General features: G+C 34.5%; 1 protein-coding gene and 1 long non-coding RNA gene across 3 annotated transcripts in view; both read left to right on the forward strand.

The window, feature by feature from the left end:
• The first annotated feature begins 12,863 nt into the window (after positions 1–12,863).
• LOC127745675 (uncharacterized) lies at positions 12,864–13,225 on the forward strand. The gene is made up of 2 exons (XR_008006993.1): positions 12,864–12,903; positions 13,132–13,225. It is a non-coding gene; the product is annotated as an uncharacterized LOC127745675 (long non-coding RNA).
• Positions 13,226–14,908: 1,683 nt separating this feature from the next.
• Positions 14,909–15,491, forward strand: part of LOC107480092 (VQ motif-containing protein 31-like) — a 1,632-nt gene continuing 1,049 nt past the window's right edge. Inside the window, exons 1-2 of one of the 2 annotated variants that reach the window (XM_021138775.2) lie at positions 14,909–15,188; positions 15,374–15,427. The gene's annotated coding sequence lies outside the window, so the exon portion shown is untranslated. Of the gene's footprint in view, positions 15,189–15,372; positions 15,428–15,491 lie in introns of those variants that run through there. The other variant, XM_016100209.3, reaches the window with a different exon arrangement.

The raw sequence follows: 15,491 nt of genomic DNA on the forward strand, positions 1-15,491 counted from the left end.
ATATAATTTTTTGCATAATTTTTTAATATTATATATGTTATTGCCCCTCCCCCATAATATTTCTGGATCCGTCCCTGGTTATATATAAATCGAATCAATTAGCATGTAGTAAATCGAATCAACTTGATCCGATTTACTACTTGTATGGAGTATTGATATTTTTTTAAGTTAATCATTTATTTATTCTATATTAAGTTTAAAATATAAATGTCAATAAAAAAATACTCTCTATTTTGATTCAAGTAAAATATAAAAAAATCAAAACGAATAAGAATAGAAATCTAATTTTTGTATTTTAATTCAAATTCTAGAAAATCTACATTTTTATAAACTTATGAATTTAAAATAGAACAATAAACGATTTCTAAAAATTTATTAAAAATAATTTTTTGATTTATTAGTATCTAAAGAATCATTATCGGGACTTTTGATGTTAAAAAAATTAATATAAAGTATAGTCCTCCAAAGTGGCATAGGAGTTAAAACTTGAATTTTTTTAGAATTAGAAATAACAGATAATTATACAATATAAAAATACTAACTATATTTATATAATATGTAATTTGAGAAATAATATATTTAAATTTTTAATTATATATTATATAAATATAATTGGACATTTTATATAAAATATAACTATCTATTACTTCTAACTTTGAATAAATTCAAGTTTTAATTCCTATGCCACTTTGGAAGGCTATAATTTATATTAACTTTTTCAACATCAAAAGTCTCGATAATGATTTTTTAGATCCAAATGAGTCCAATAATGATTTTTAATGAATTTCTAGAAATCGTTTATTGTTTCATTTTAAATTCATAAATTTATAAAATGTAGATTTTTTGTAATTTGAACTAAAATATAAAAATTAAATTTCTATTCTTATTCATTTTGATTTTTTTTTATATTTTATTTAAATTCAAATAGGAGTATTTATTTATTGACATTTATGTTTTAAAATTAATATAATTAACTTAAAAATAGTAAATGTCAATATTCTGTATAAATAGTAAATCAAGCCAATTAAATTCGATTTACATATCTATGCTGTATTAGTAGTAAATCGAATTTACATATACATACTAAATTTTGGATTCAATTTACTACTAAAAAAAGTATAAATCGAACTTAATTGATTCGATTTATATAAAATCATTAAGGACATGCATGTAAACTGTTTTGTTTTTGGGCATTAGTATAATATTAAAGGTCATTTAATTTATTTATGTTCAGTTGTCGGGTTAATGTGATGGTTTTGTCAAAAACACCGTTAATTAGGATAGCTGATGTTACTGTGGATATGCACTTCCAAATTAATGTCACTCATTTTCGGAAAAAGCCTATGCATGTCATGATTTTCTTGAGGTAGTCCCATTCAATACGGTCATAAGCATTTGGCATATTCAATTTGATTCCGATAAAAAGTGGAAGATTTTGAAAGCTACCAATTCATATTCTATTATGAGTCTATCCTACACAAAAGCACTTTAAAATTCTCTAACAATATTTGAGAGGATATATTTAAGCCTATTTGCAATAATTTTGTAAGAGTAAATTATCAATTATGCCCTCAAATTTGTAAAACGCTGATAATAATAACCCTAATATTTGTTAACGATAATTATACTCTCAAAAATTTAAAAAACGCAACAAATCTGCCCAACCGTAAAAAGAGCTTTTTTCCGTTAAACGGAGTTTGGTAATGTGGCAGACAGAATTTCAACTGGCATCCATTAAGGCTTTCAGTCCCATTTTTCCTTTATATGGAGATGAGAGAGAATATTTTCCCCAATTCACCAGAAAGATAAACCCTAACTACTGTCATGCATGGTGGAAGCAAAGGCATGTCCAATAACAATCGAAGGATAGAGTCAATGAAAAATAGTAGTTCTGAAGCGCTCGAAGAATACGGGAGCAAGCCCTATGACAGGACATGCTTCTGCCGTCTTCAGGTGGTGGCGTTGAAGTCGAAGACGAAGAGAAATCCAGGAAGATGGTTTCTCAGGTGTCCTCTATGGAAAGTATGTATGAATTGTCTAGTGAATCTGTCCCCCTTCCCTATTGAGAATTGAGCTTGATGAATGGCTTCTGTGCTGGGCAGATGAAAAACAGTGGGTGCCGTTATTTTCAATGGATAGATGAAACCAACGAGAAATCTGTTGGGCTGGAGGAATCATCCAAGAATGGAACACTAGTATGCAATGAATGTGGAGTCTTGAAAGGGAGATTTACCAGTGCTGAGATTGAGACCATACACAGAGATGGAAAGATTTTATATTTACCTTTTTGCAATATTTACAACTTGTTTTGCCATAACTTCTCTTATGTTTGTACTGGCTACCACTCTGTCTCTATAATTCATGTCGAGATCTCTTTTTTGTAGGCTTTTCTGTTGGCCTCTTATAAGGTGGAAGGAGACATGGCAGTCCCTCTGTATCAGCCTAGTACTCCTTTAAAAATGCTCCATCATGACATAGGAAAGGCCTGCATTTTCTTCCCCGGCCATTAGCTTTTTCAGGATGAGATTGTCCCTCTTCACCTTCAACATGTGTCTCATGGTTGTCTCCTAAATTGGGTTCATCATTTTACTTGGAATTGGGCAATTAGAGTTTCATGAATTAGGGATAAAGGAGAAAGGGGAATGAAGGCCTTAACAGATGCCACGTTGAAATTCCATCTGCCACATTACCAAGCTCCGTTTAACGGAGAAGGGCTCTCTTCACGGTTAGGCAGATTTGTTGCATTTTTAAAATTTTTGAGAGTATAATTTTCGTTAACAAAATTTAGGATTATTATTGTCAGCGTTTTACAAATTCAGGGATATAATTGGTAATTTACTCTTTTGGTAACTAACTTAAAAATTACATTATATAAAGAAATTGGGCTAAAGTCTTTTGTATGTCTAGGATTTTTAAATTTAGAAATTAAATAGATATGAGTTGAATTAATAGGGGTAGGATCAACATCATGATTGAGAATATTTAATACACTTTCAGTTACATCCTTACCCATAATTTTTCACATTTTCTGATAGAAAAAAGCCGACATTCCATTGAGACCTGGAGCTTTTGCTGGGTGCATCTGCTTTAAGGCCTTGGCTATTTCTTCCAATGTGAAGTTCTTGCTTAAATAACTTCTTTTGTCCATGTCAATTCTTTTCCTCGCCACTTTAACCGCTTGCTTTGCTTCTATTGTTGAAATAATCTAGCAACACTTCTTCTATCTTCTCTTCATCCTTGTGTATCACACCCATATCATCCTTGATTGTCTTAATCTAATTTCTCTCCTGTCTTTGTAAAGTTTTTTGGTGGAAAAACTTGGTAGTTCTATCATCATGTTTGAGCTAATTTGTTTGAGATCTTTAGTTCGCTCTTTTATTCCACTTTTTTTCCCTCGAGATCCACCAAGATTGTGCTATGACCTGACTTGTATCTATTCAAATGTTGAACAACTATTTTTAGGAAGATTACTTTCCATTTCATGGTTACCATTGTCTTATCCAACCTCTTTTGAATATTGTCGCTGACTCTCTTGCCCGTTTGTCCATGTAAAAGAGTGTTTCCACAAAACCCAAATCAAGGAGTTCATTCATTTGTATGACCTCTCTAAAGCCTTGCATCTATGAGAATGTAACCGAATTTTCTCATGTTTTTTCTTTTTGACCAACTATCTAATTGAAATCTCCAAAAATCATCCATGCCAAATCAAAATTCGGCCTAAGTGTGCTCAATAATTCCCAGCTAAGTAGCTTATTTTCGTTTTCTAGGTGTTCATAGAATTCTGTTGCTCTCCATTTTTGCCTTGTTTCCACCATTTCTACCTCCATATCAATGTGGTTGATGGATAATAATCTAATTTTCAGCTTTATGAAATTGTCCTAAAGTACTGCAAGTCAACCAGTCCTTTGTCTCCCCTTACCCTTGCAATCAACTGTCATTATATTTGTCATACCTCCTTTATACCTCATCCTCATTATTTTAACTTATGTTCTCCTCGTTTCTAAAAGAATTAAAAAGTTGAGTCCTTGTTGTTTAATGAGCTTTGTTAAAACTCGAACTGCCCATTGATTTCCAAGCCAATGACAGTTCTAACTGATCAGTTTCATGGTTCTTGGCATGGCTGCTCACCAGCCTTTGCCGCTTCTCTTCTAGCCGCCTCGGAATCTTTTTGTATCTTCAGTTCTAGCTCATCAATCTCCATCTCCATTGTCTCATCTGCCTTCTTCTTATGCTATCTCATTTTCACATTTTCTTTTTCATTTTTTGTTTTGACAGTTTCTAACCTCATTTGTCTCTTCTATATTTTTTCAGCTGTTTTTATTGTTTTTTTATCACATTTGTGATATTGTTAAGTATCTAAGGAAAGTGGGAAACCAAGTCCCTAATAATACATCGGCCCTAAAGAGCCGACGTCCACGGCGGCTTCACTCTATCGACACTGACCCAACGGTAGCCACTTTGCTACGGTCTATCAGTATTCGGTATTCACCTTAATCCAGCCTATAGGTAGCCCTTTCCATGGGACCGACAACCACGCTCTGATACCATTGTTAAGTATCTAAGGAAAGTGAGAAACCACACCTTAAAGCTAGCTGTTAAGGGTGAAGAACCACTCTCCTTATATACAACATCAAGCATCCCATACTACTCGATGTGGGACTTTGAGCACCCCATAATACCCAAGTCCCTAACAGATATCCAATAGCACCTCAAGGTGTTTATATTGTTTTTGGTCTACAATCATTTTTTCTTTAGCCACATTTTCCTTGTTGTCTCTCCCTTCCCCTTTTTTTTTGCTTCATTACTCTTTGATTAGTTCTCTGTTTATACTGCAGTATCATTTTTGCTATTCTTGACTTCTAGACCTCCCCTTCATTTGTTCCTTTCTTTCGAACTCCCCTTAGGGCGTTAGGGTTACTTTCGATCATGAGGTTGCTTCTTTCTCTACTCGCTCTTTTCTCCTTCCTTGTTTTGGCATCTCACCCATTGTTAGTTGCTTCAATTTTTCTAGCATTTTTTATATGTTCTTTATGGCTCGTCTTTTCTCCCATCCCTTGTTTTCTCTCTTTTCTTTTTTCTTTCATCTTTTATCATTTTCACTATCACTCCCACACTATCAGCCTTTAGCCATGTTCCCAATTTTTTGAATCTACACTACATGTTTCCAATTCTTTGAATCTGCAGCTACTTCTTTTTTTTTCAACATTAATAGCTTTTTGGTAGTTACCTTCTTCATGCTTTATTAGTCCACAATAATAGCAGAAGTTTGGCAATTTCTCATATCTGAAGTACACCCATATTAGCCCATTTTTCTTGTTGCTAATGATAACGCCTCTCATAATGGGTTTGTTGATGTTTAGTTAGATTGTTGCCTTGAGAAATCTGGTTTGGTCCCGGGTATTCTCCTATACTTTGCACTCTTTTACTTCACCCACTGCAGAGTCTATTTTTGCTCCCAATTTCTTTATTTTGCAGTGTTTAGAAAAGTTCCAAAGCTACATCTTTATCTCTGCATTGTCTAGCACTTTTTCTGCTAGCTCTTCTCCTTTGTTTCACCTTTTCAAGAGCAATCAAGAGTTTCTGAATAACCACGGAATTTCTTGCATTATTCTCTCTAGGTCTACTTCATTTTGTAGGAATATTTGGTATATCTTTGGTTTTAGCTCCACTAATCCACTATTTTTAGACCCTCTTGATTCCTTCATATATTTTACATAGCTGACTGTATCTAAGAATATTTGATATTTTGTCTGATAGTAGTCTTCCCACCATACTATTTGCACATCTATGTACTCTTTCCTCCACATCATCGTTATTGAAAATGATCAGGGGTTCTTCTTCATCTTGTATTATTTTATTGGTTTGTGCTGTTAGTTTCTCATTTGAGGTTGACATTATTTTGTATTATTTGTAAGTGAATAGAATCTAACCGAGTATGAGCTGCACTGAGATGATTTGGTCACAACAGAATAGAGGGTTGAACTATACTATTTCAAACACTAGGAGAGCATTGGGTTAGAAAGAGATATAACTATAGTGGGACAAAAAATTTGATTTTATTGATAAATAATAGATGGTGTAATACTATTTAGCTAAATTTTATTGGCTAAAATTAGAACTCATAAATGATAGCATCTTCAAAGTAGCTCGAGTTTTAGGCAAAAACAAAAATTTCACGTCTGAATATCTTACATTACATAAAAGTCTCATTGACTCCACTAACCTCTCTGGTGTGGTGGTGCGTGCTTCACATCCGCGGCTAATTTCCTTCGTCCATCGCTCAAGGTACAATCTCCAATAATTTATATGAGAAAAGATATAGCAGTCTTATAACGTTTGGATTATTAAATAATCTTAATAACAAAATATATTTTTTAATTTTTAAATAATTATTAAATAATTTTTATTTATAGATTACTTTTTATTTATCTTTTAATTTTAAAATTTATTTTTATTTTATAAATATTATTTTATTATTCATCATTTATATTTAATAACAATTAAAAACAACAACCAAATATATCTTTTTCTTCTTTCTCTTTTCCAAGCAACACTGTGACCTCACCGAATCCACCAAAACAAGCAACGTAGCCATCATCTCACTCTACTCCAACTACTCCACAACTATCTTCACGCTTTCTACCCCTTCCATCCTTCCAATCTCTTCTGCTCTCTCTCCAACCTCACCGCTCCTTTCCTATTAATCCACCACCACCAATGCATACCTCTTCCTCTGCCTTCCAATTTTCGCGACTTTAACTGTATACTCATTCTCATTTTTCGCTAACTTCTAATTGAATTGAAATCGAAATCACGTGTTTCGATTCTACTCGTGAATTTAATTTATCTGCGATGTATAATGCTATTTTTTCAAGTACAATGAATAGATTTTTTTTAAAATAAAAAAATATTATTTCCAAAAGACAAAGACAAAGATACCGAGCTTGAAGGTATGGAGCTTATTGTCAAGGAATATATGAAGAGGGTGGAGAGAGACCAATGAGAAGCCTTCGATGCCTTGAAGGATACTTGTATGAATCTGGATCAGTATGTGGTCCGTGATAACATCTTGTTCAATTCAGAGAAGAACCCACAACCGCCAGGTGCACGGTTAGGGGTAACTGATCCCAGGGGTTACAAAGTGAAGCAATCGGATGTCCCAATGGCAGAAGCTGGTGACAAGGAAAGCAAGGAAGAATCGCCTTCCAGGGACCGGGTGGATCCGAAACAATGGGCTCTTGACCGCAAGTGATTCTGGCCGTTGGTGGCTCCTTCTTCCTTGTCTTGTTAATGATGAACATAATTAGCTGGAACTGCAGGGGCGCTGGCAGCAAAGCCTTCCCCTCGATCATCCGGGATCTTCACCAGGAGTATAGGGCAAATTTATTTTTTCTTCTAGAAACTCACATCAATGGTACTCGAGGGAAACAGATTAGGGACAAGATGGGGTTTGATAAGTCCTTTGTTGTGGATGTTGTGGGTCATGCTAGAGGCATATGGTGTTTATGTGATTCCTCTGTTTGGAGGGTGGACGTTTTGGAACATGATAGACAGTTTATTCACCTCAAAGTCTCTGGCTCAGGTAACAACTCAACCCCCTGGCTCGTTACTGCGGTTTACGGTAGCCCCAAAGGGTGACCAGAAGATCCTTCTAGAACTCCATTAAATTGTATGCTAGTAATACCAATCTCCCTTGGTGTCTTTTGGGTGGAGGGGCGATAAATAATAGTCAAAGTGCCTACGAGGAGTTTTAAGAATGTGTCTGAATCTGTGGCTTGGTTGACTTGGGTTATTCTGGTTGGCCGTTCACTTGGAAGAGAGGTAATCTCGCGGAAAGGCTGGACAGGGGCTGAGCAACTTAGATTGGCAAATTGCTTTTCCTGAGGCTTGTGTTAAACACCTGCCCATGCTCAAATCAGGCCATTCTCCTATCTGTTTGCAACTCTCCAATACTATGACGCAGAATAGAGGAGACGACCCTTTCTTTTCTTACTGCCTGGATCACCCACCCAGATTTTAGAAATATTGTGGATGTCTCTTAGAATGTTCAAGTGTCTTGGGCTGAGGGTATTTCTTTGTTTAAGAGCAAACTTAAACATTGGAACAACTTGGTTTTTGGTAACATTATTAAACGGAAACATAGAATCCTTAGAAGGCTGCAGGGGATTGCTACTAGTTTGGGATATTCTCAGAATTCTTTCCTTGAGAAGCTGTAGAAAGACTTGTGCTTGGAATATGAACACATAATCATTCAAGAGGAAATTCTGTGGTTCCAAAAAGTTAGGTGCAAGTGAATCGAGTTTGGGGATAAAAACACAAATTTTTTTATGGCTCTACTATGATTAGAAGACGCAGAAACAAGATTACCTCTCTACAAAATGACAATGGTGATGGGTAACTAATAATGCGACTCTGGAGAATATGGCAACCATTTTCTTCTTAAATCTATATACAGACAGCCCTACTCATACTCCCTTTATTCTTAAGATATGTTTCCCACCTGAGTAGCTCCGATAACAACATCATGGGCCAGAATGTGATTAATGAGGAAGTGAAATATGCTATTTTTGGCATGGACAGTTGGAAGGCCCCCAACAGAGACGGGCTTCAAGCCATCTTCTACCAGAGTCAGTGGAATAAAGTTGGCACTAATGTCTGTGAGCTAACCTGAAATATTTTTCAAGAACCGAGCAAGATCAGAGAGGTAAATGAGACACTTATCACTCTTATCCCCAAAGTTGAACATGTCTCACATTTAAAACAACTGAGGCCCATCAGCCTTTGTAATGTTTCCTATAAGGTGGTTACTAAAATTATTTCTAATCGATTGAGAAGAGTCATGGATAAATTGGTTATGCCTAATCAGTGCAGTTTTGTCTCCGGAAGACATAGTTCTGATAATATAATTATCACTCAAGAATTCATTCACTCTATGAGATAGAAAAAAGGGAAAAAAAAGTTGGATGGCTATCAAAATTGACTTGGAAAAAGCATATGACAAGTTAAAGTAGGAGTTTATCAAGGAGACACTCGTGGATATTGTCCTTCCCCAAACCTTTATCAATCTTATCCTCTCTTGTATCTCGACTGCAAGGATGAGGGTGCTATGGAATGGAGAAGAACTGGATGAATTCTCACCTTCCAGGGGTATTAGACAAGAAGATCCCATCTCCCCGTACATTTTTGTCCTCTACATCGAAAGATTTTCCCAACTCATTAGTACAGTAATGGAGCAAGGCTTTTGGAAACCTATTCGTCTCAAAAAGGATGGTCCCCCTATCTCTCACATGTGCTTCATGGACGACATTATTCTATTTGCCTAGGCAAATCTCGATCAAGCTAATATCATTAATAAGTATCTCGAGGCCTTCCTGATAGCTCGGGTTAGAGTGTCAGCAAAGAGAAAACCAGGGTCTTTTTCTCTAAGAATGAGGGACACAATGTTCGAGCAGGGGTGAGCAACTTCTTGCAATTTTCCAGAACTGATAACTTAGGAAAATACTTAGGTGTTCCTATTCTTCACTGCAAAGTGTCCAAGCATACCTTTGAGGGCATTATCAACAAGCTTCATACTAGGCTCAATTTTTGGAAAGCTTCCTCACTTTCTCTTGATGGAAGAGTAACTCTGGTGAAATATGTCCTATCCTCTATGCCAATATATAATATACAATTTGATGTTTTACCTTCTACTACTTGTAATACAATTATCTACAAGAATTTTCTCTGGGGAGATACAGAACAAACTAAGAAGATACATCTACTTAGTTGGAAGAAATTCTGTGAGCCAAAAAAATTTAGGAGTCTGGGCATTAGACATGCAAGCCAAATGAATCAAACCTTTATGATGAAGACTGGATGGGGGCTTATTGAGAGAAAGGTTGCTCTTTGGGCTAGAGTCCTCAGATCAAAATATGGCAGCGACACGGATATCATTCCCAAAGTGGAAAGGAAGCGAAACAACTCGAATCTTTGGAAGAGTATTTGCTCTACTTGAGACAATGTTGAACGCAATTGTATTTGGAGAATTGGTGATGGCTCCCAAATTCACTTCTGGGATCATTGCTGGATCCCAACTGGTGTAGGATGTCTAAGCAAAATCGCAAGCCAGGTAAGCAATAATGTCAATTATTCTGATATGTTGATGGATTTTCTTAATGTCTCAGGACAGTGGCACATTGAGAAGCTTCAGGAGATGCTGCCAGAGGATACTATCAAGAAGATTGTTGCTATTTCTCCCCCGTCCCCGTGGAAGGGAGCTGATTACATTGCCTGGAGACCTTCCCCGAATGGATCCTTCAGTACTAAGTCAGCCTATCAAAATCTCATGGAGGCTCACGATACTTCCAATAAGATCTTTTGGTTGGTGTGGATGTGACAGGGTCCTGAGCGTGCCAGAACCTTTCTCTGGCTGGTGGCACATAACGTAATCCTTACAAACTTGGAAAGAAGACACCGACACTTGACCACTGATGATGCTTGTCCTTAGTGCCGTAACCATGAAGAATCAGTCATTTATGTGCTTCGGGACTGTTTCCATGCTAGGAGCATATGGCGAATACTTATCCCCCTGATGATAGCAACTTGTTCTTCAACATAGACCTCAATGATTGGTTATTACTAAACCCTACTTCTCATAATAATTGTTCATGCTTATTTGGTGTTGTTGTGTCATCTTTATGGTACTTCCGGAATAAACTTGTGTTAAATGAAGAGACTGTTCCTAACACTAGTGTTGTTCACCAAATTCAAGCGCGGGCTGAGGAATTCCTAAAAGTGGTTAAAAGCAAGTTAAATCCATGAAATATACAAGCTGTTAGGGAGTGTCGGACGGAGAGTATGTTAAGTTGAATGTTGATGGTTCATGGTATACTCAGAGAAGTAATGCTATGTGTGGGAGTGTTCAGGAATTCAGCTGGGAGGATCTTGAAAGGTTACTCGTGCAATTTAGGCAACTACTCAATAATGCATGCGATCATTCACGGGCTGAATATTGCTACAATGAACGGCTACCAAAATCTTGTTGTAGAGTCGGACTCGGCTGCTGCTGTCAAATTTATCACTCATGGATGTTCTCCAGCTCATCTATGTGCTCCTTTGATTCAGGACATCCGTAACTTGGCTGCACACCTGCAACAAATCCTTTGGAGGCATTCGCTTTGTGAAGCAAACTCGGTGATGGATCTTCTTTTCAAGAAGGGACAAGACCTCCCCCTTGGATTACACCTTCTTGATCGAGCCCCCACCCCCGCGCGTGGATATTAGAGATGCCCTGCTGTGTGACTACTTAGGGACCCTTAGAGTTAGATGGTCTTAATTTTTCTTTCTACTTTGTGTTTCTTTTCTTGCTTTCTTTCTTTTGTTGGGTCTTTGACCCTGTAGATCACAAAAAAAAATGGGTTGAAAATTTAAAAAATGTGTTTTAATCATTTTATTTAAGTTCTCTACACGAGTGCATTTATTTAATTGAGTAATAATTGAGAATTCTTTATTCTCTTAATTGTTTCTATGTCTTGCATGAAATAATATACAGAATTGTATAAAATATTTTTTTAATTTTTTAAAATAAAACTTTGTATAATAATTTTTGTTATAAAAAATTTATAAAGTTAATTGAATTTAAAGTTTAACTATTTTTAATATTGAAAATAATGAAATCAATGAGTAATAATTTTATTTGTTTTCAAAGTATAATAATTACTCATTAATAGTAATATATAATTTGTAATTACATTGAGGTTTAATTATTCTGTTAATTCTTACAATTTTATTAAATTTTTAATTAGGTGTCTATACTTTTTTTTCTTTTTTAATTAAATTCCAACATTACTTTTAATTTTGTAATTAGGTCATTTTCATGTAAAAAACGTTAAAATTAACAGGATATTTCTCCCAAAATACATGCGATCAAAGATCTAGTTAAATTTTTAATTATGAATACCTTCAATTTGAGAAAAAATATTCAATTAACTCTAACTTTTTTTACACTAGAAATAATCTTATTATAAAATTAAAAGTAATGTAAAAGGACCCAATTGAAAGAAAAAAAATATATATAGACCTAATTATAAATTTAGTAAAACTATAAGTACCAACAGAATAATTAAACCTTAAATTAAAATATTTCAATTAGAATTTTATCTTTTCAAAGATTTCTCTTTAAATAACATTAATGGTTAAATTTGTAGACATTTTTTTATAATTGATGAGTAAAACTTTCAAAATTTCTCACTCTTATGTTAAAATCGATTTGAGCAAGAGAAAAGCTTAGTATACAAGCGATTAGGGCTTGTAACTATTACAAGTTCATTAACGCCTAATCCACTAAAATGCGCTGTAACTCCTACGTCACTTACACGCGCTATACAAAGATCCCGCGTTTGTATAACTACCAAATTTAAAAGATTTGTTTCCTTCTTTGTTTTCTTTCTTTTCAAATTTCATCGTTCTTCTTCTCGCGCGTCTTCCCCTGGTTTTTCGATTGTTCTTTTCCTCTCCTTTCTCATTGGTTTGTTCTTCGTCATTGACGTTAGTTTTTCTCTCTGTAACTCCAGCTTCGTTTTGACATGGTGTATTTATAGTTTTTGACATGGTGTATTCTGCAACCTCTCTGTTGTTGATGACCAGTTTGTTCCGAAAGTTGGAATGACCTTTACCACCCTTGAAGATGCTGGAAAATTTTACATGAACTATACCAAGGTTGCAGGTTTTTCTACAAGAGTTCGGAGTACAAATAGAAAGGAAAACGAGATTAAGAATCAATTGATTACATGTAGCAGAGAGGGAAAATGAAACTCTCATAGCAAAGACTCATTTGATAGGAATTGGAATGATTTTCTGCTAAACTTTGGTCTTGTGGACAACAAGTGGCTTTCAGGTAGTGTTGGGTTAAAATCTGCAGCAGGGGTGTAAATTTAATTTTTTATCTGGTGTATTTATAGTCTGTGTTTGGGTGTATTATGCAGATCTCTATGCAGACCGTCATATATGGGTTTCAATCTATCTGATCACCACTTCATATTATAGTACCTGTAAATCAGACATTTTGAATACACTAGAGAGAGTTTAATTAATTTTGATCTTGTGGACAACAAGTGGCTTTCAGGTAGTGTTGGGTTAAAATCTGCAGCAGAGGTGTAAATTTAATTTTTTATCGGGTGTATTTATAGTCTGTGTTTGGGTGTATTATGCAGATCTCTATGCAGACCGTCATATATGGGTTCCAATCTATCTGGATCACCACTTTATATTATAGTACCTGTAAATTAGACATTTTGAATACACCAGAGAGAGTTTAATTATGGAAAAAAATTTACTTATAATTGGATCAAATATATTTACACCATGTGTTCAATTTCTTAGAACAAGAAGATCAATAAAACCTAGAAGAACATAGAAGAACAGTAAAATATAGTTCTTCGATTTCTAAATCAGAAACAAAAATGTGGAAAATGTACAAGATGAGTAAAACAATAACGTACCTTGAATAATATTTTGTTGATGGTTTCTGCTATTATTCGCGACGAGTTCAAATGTCTCTTCAGTTTGGAATGTTGCTCGAAACTTGAGGATTTGTGTTATCTTTGAAGGAGAAGAGGAAGAGTGAGCCATAACGAGCGGTTTTTTCGAAGCGTAATCGTTCGAGTAACGCGCGTGAAATTGATGCTCCATTTAAATAGAGAGAGTGCGCGTAGATTAAACCTGAGTTGGGCCAACTTGTAAGGATTGTATGCGTTATTTGCTTGTATGTGTAGCGGGGCCCTTTGAACAAATATAATTTAATATGAGATCAAATTTATTCTTGAACTACCTTCTTTATTGTCATAACAAAAAAACCTATTAGAGAGAACTGTTTTTATTAAAATTTATCTAAAATAGAAAAAGAAATATAAACAATGAATAAAAATCTAAAATTTAAAATTGAAATATTTACAATCAAGAAAAAAATTAAGAGAAACTTTTAGTAAACAACTCAAACATTAATGTGACAATAAATTGAATCTAATAATATATATTTGAATTAATTAAATTAAATTATTGATATAATAAATTAATTATAATTATTTAGCACAATAAATTAAGTTAAATAAATAAAAAATATCTTATAAATATGTCAAGTAAAAATTATAATATTTTTAAAAATGATTAATCAAAATACAAAAGATAAAAAATTAATACAAATCAAAACAAAATCAATTAATTTATTCTCCTCAAATCAAATAATTAATATAATTGATTACTTAATACTGTTAAATAAATTAAAAGAACAGCTTTAAGAATAGGCCACATCATTTTTCTAATGTTTCTAATTAGTTATAGGGTGAGTTAATGATAATTTGCCGCGGGGTTCACCATTGTTAAACATTTAAGAGTGACTCTGATATATGCAAGCATTTTCCTCAAGAATGGAACAACATGACATGTTTACGCGACCAGACATGTTATTTTAGTAGACTCCACTTATGACTTAAATAATGCAACGTTTTCCCTAATTTCTAAGACAAAAATAAAACGTGACAATGTTTGACGCGACCGATCACAACCCTGTAATTTTGTTTCTGTTTGACCCCTCTATTCTTAGCATGGAACGTTTAGAAGGTAGTTTTGAAGAAGCTACAACATTCCAAGAAGATGGTTCAAAGATAAATATGGTGAATGTTTATCTGCCATCTAGATGTCAAAACAGATGCAATAAAACGTTGCTTCTACATCATACATTCATACGTTGGTCATCTAGATAAGAGTTCTCTTAAAAAAAACACAAAAGGAAAAAAAGAAAAAGCAATAATAGCCCTCTCAAGTTGTGTCCCTCTAGATAATAGCTAATTTTCTTAGTATCTTAGTTATGTCAATCCCCTTTTTTAGCAGTAAATATAACTATGTGGCAAAGTGGCATGGTCCATTGCCATTTCCGAGAGATTACAACTAGTTGATGTGGCAAAGCCAAATGGTTAAGACTACTTTTTGAGGTCAGAGATTCTTTGTCCTCACTGGCTCCTCATTCTTGTAACAGAAAATCGTTAACTTACACTCACTTTCTAATAGGCCTCTCTCTTTGACAATCTTTTATTCATCTCCTGATTTTCCTTTTCTCGACCCAATTTTTTCTTTCGTGGGTCGTAAGATATCAGAAAAGGAGGATCAGGAGCAGCGTAACCTTTACTATCATCATATTCAGCACACTTTATTAGGTAAGCAAGAATTTGTTCGTCATTTTAGGTTCATAGTTTTTCATTTATTGTTTGGAAGTTGGTTCTGTTGTTATATCAGACGATTTGGATTCATTTAAGTTCTGTAATAACAATTTCTGGAGGTAACAAACATGAAACCTGGTCTTCTACTTTTCTGAATGTTTTATTTATTTATCAATTTTCAGTTACTTGAGGGTCAAGTCCAGCCCCAAGGCATTAAAAAGGTCAAAGAGAAGCAGGTAAACCAGCTAATACAGATTCTGTTAAACGAAAAAAAATAAAAAAACTTTTTTTTTTTGGACG

The sequence above is a fragment of the Arachis duranensis genome, chromosome 3 (genome assembly GCF_000817695.3).
Source record: "Arachis duranensis cultivar V14167 chromosome 3, aradu.V14167.gnm2.J7QH, whole genome shotgun sequence".
In the NCBI taxonomy this organism is placed as follows: Eukaryota; Viridiplantae; Streptophyta; class Magnoliopsida; order Fabales; family Fabaceae; genus Arachis; species Arachis duranensis.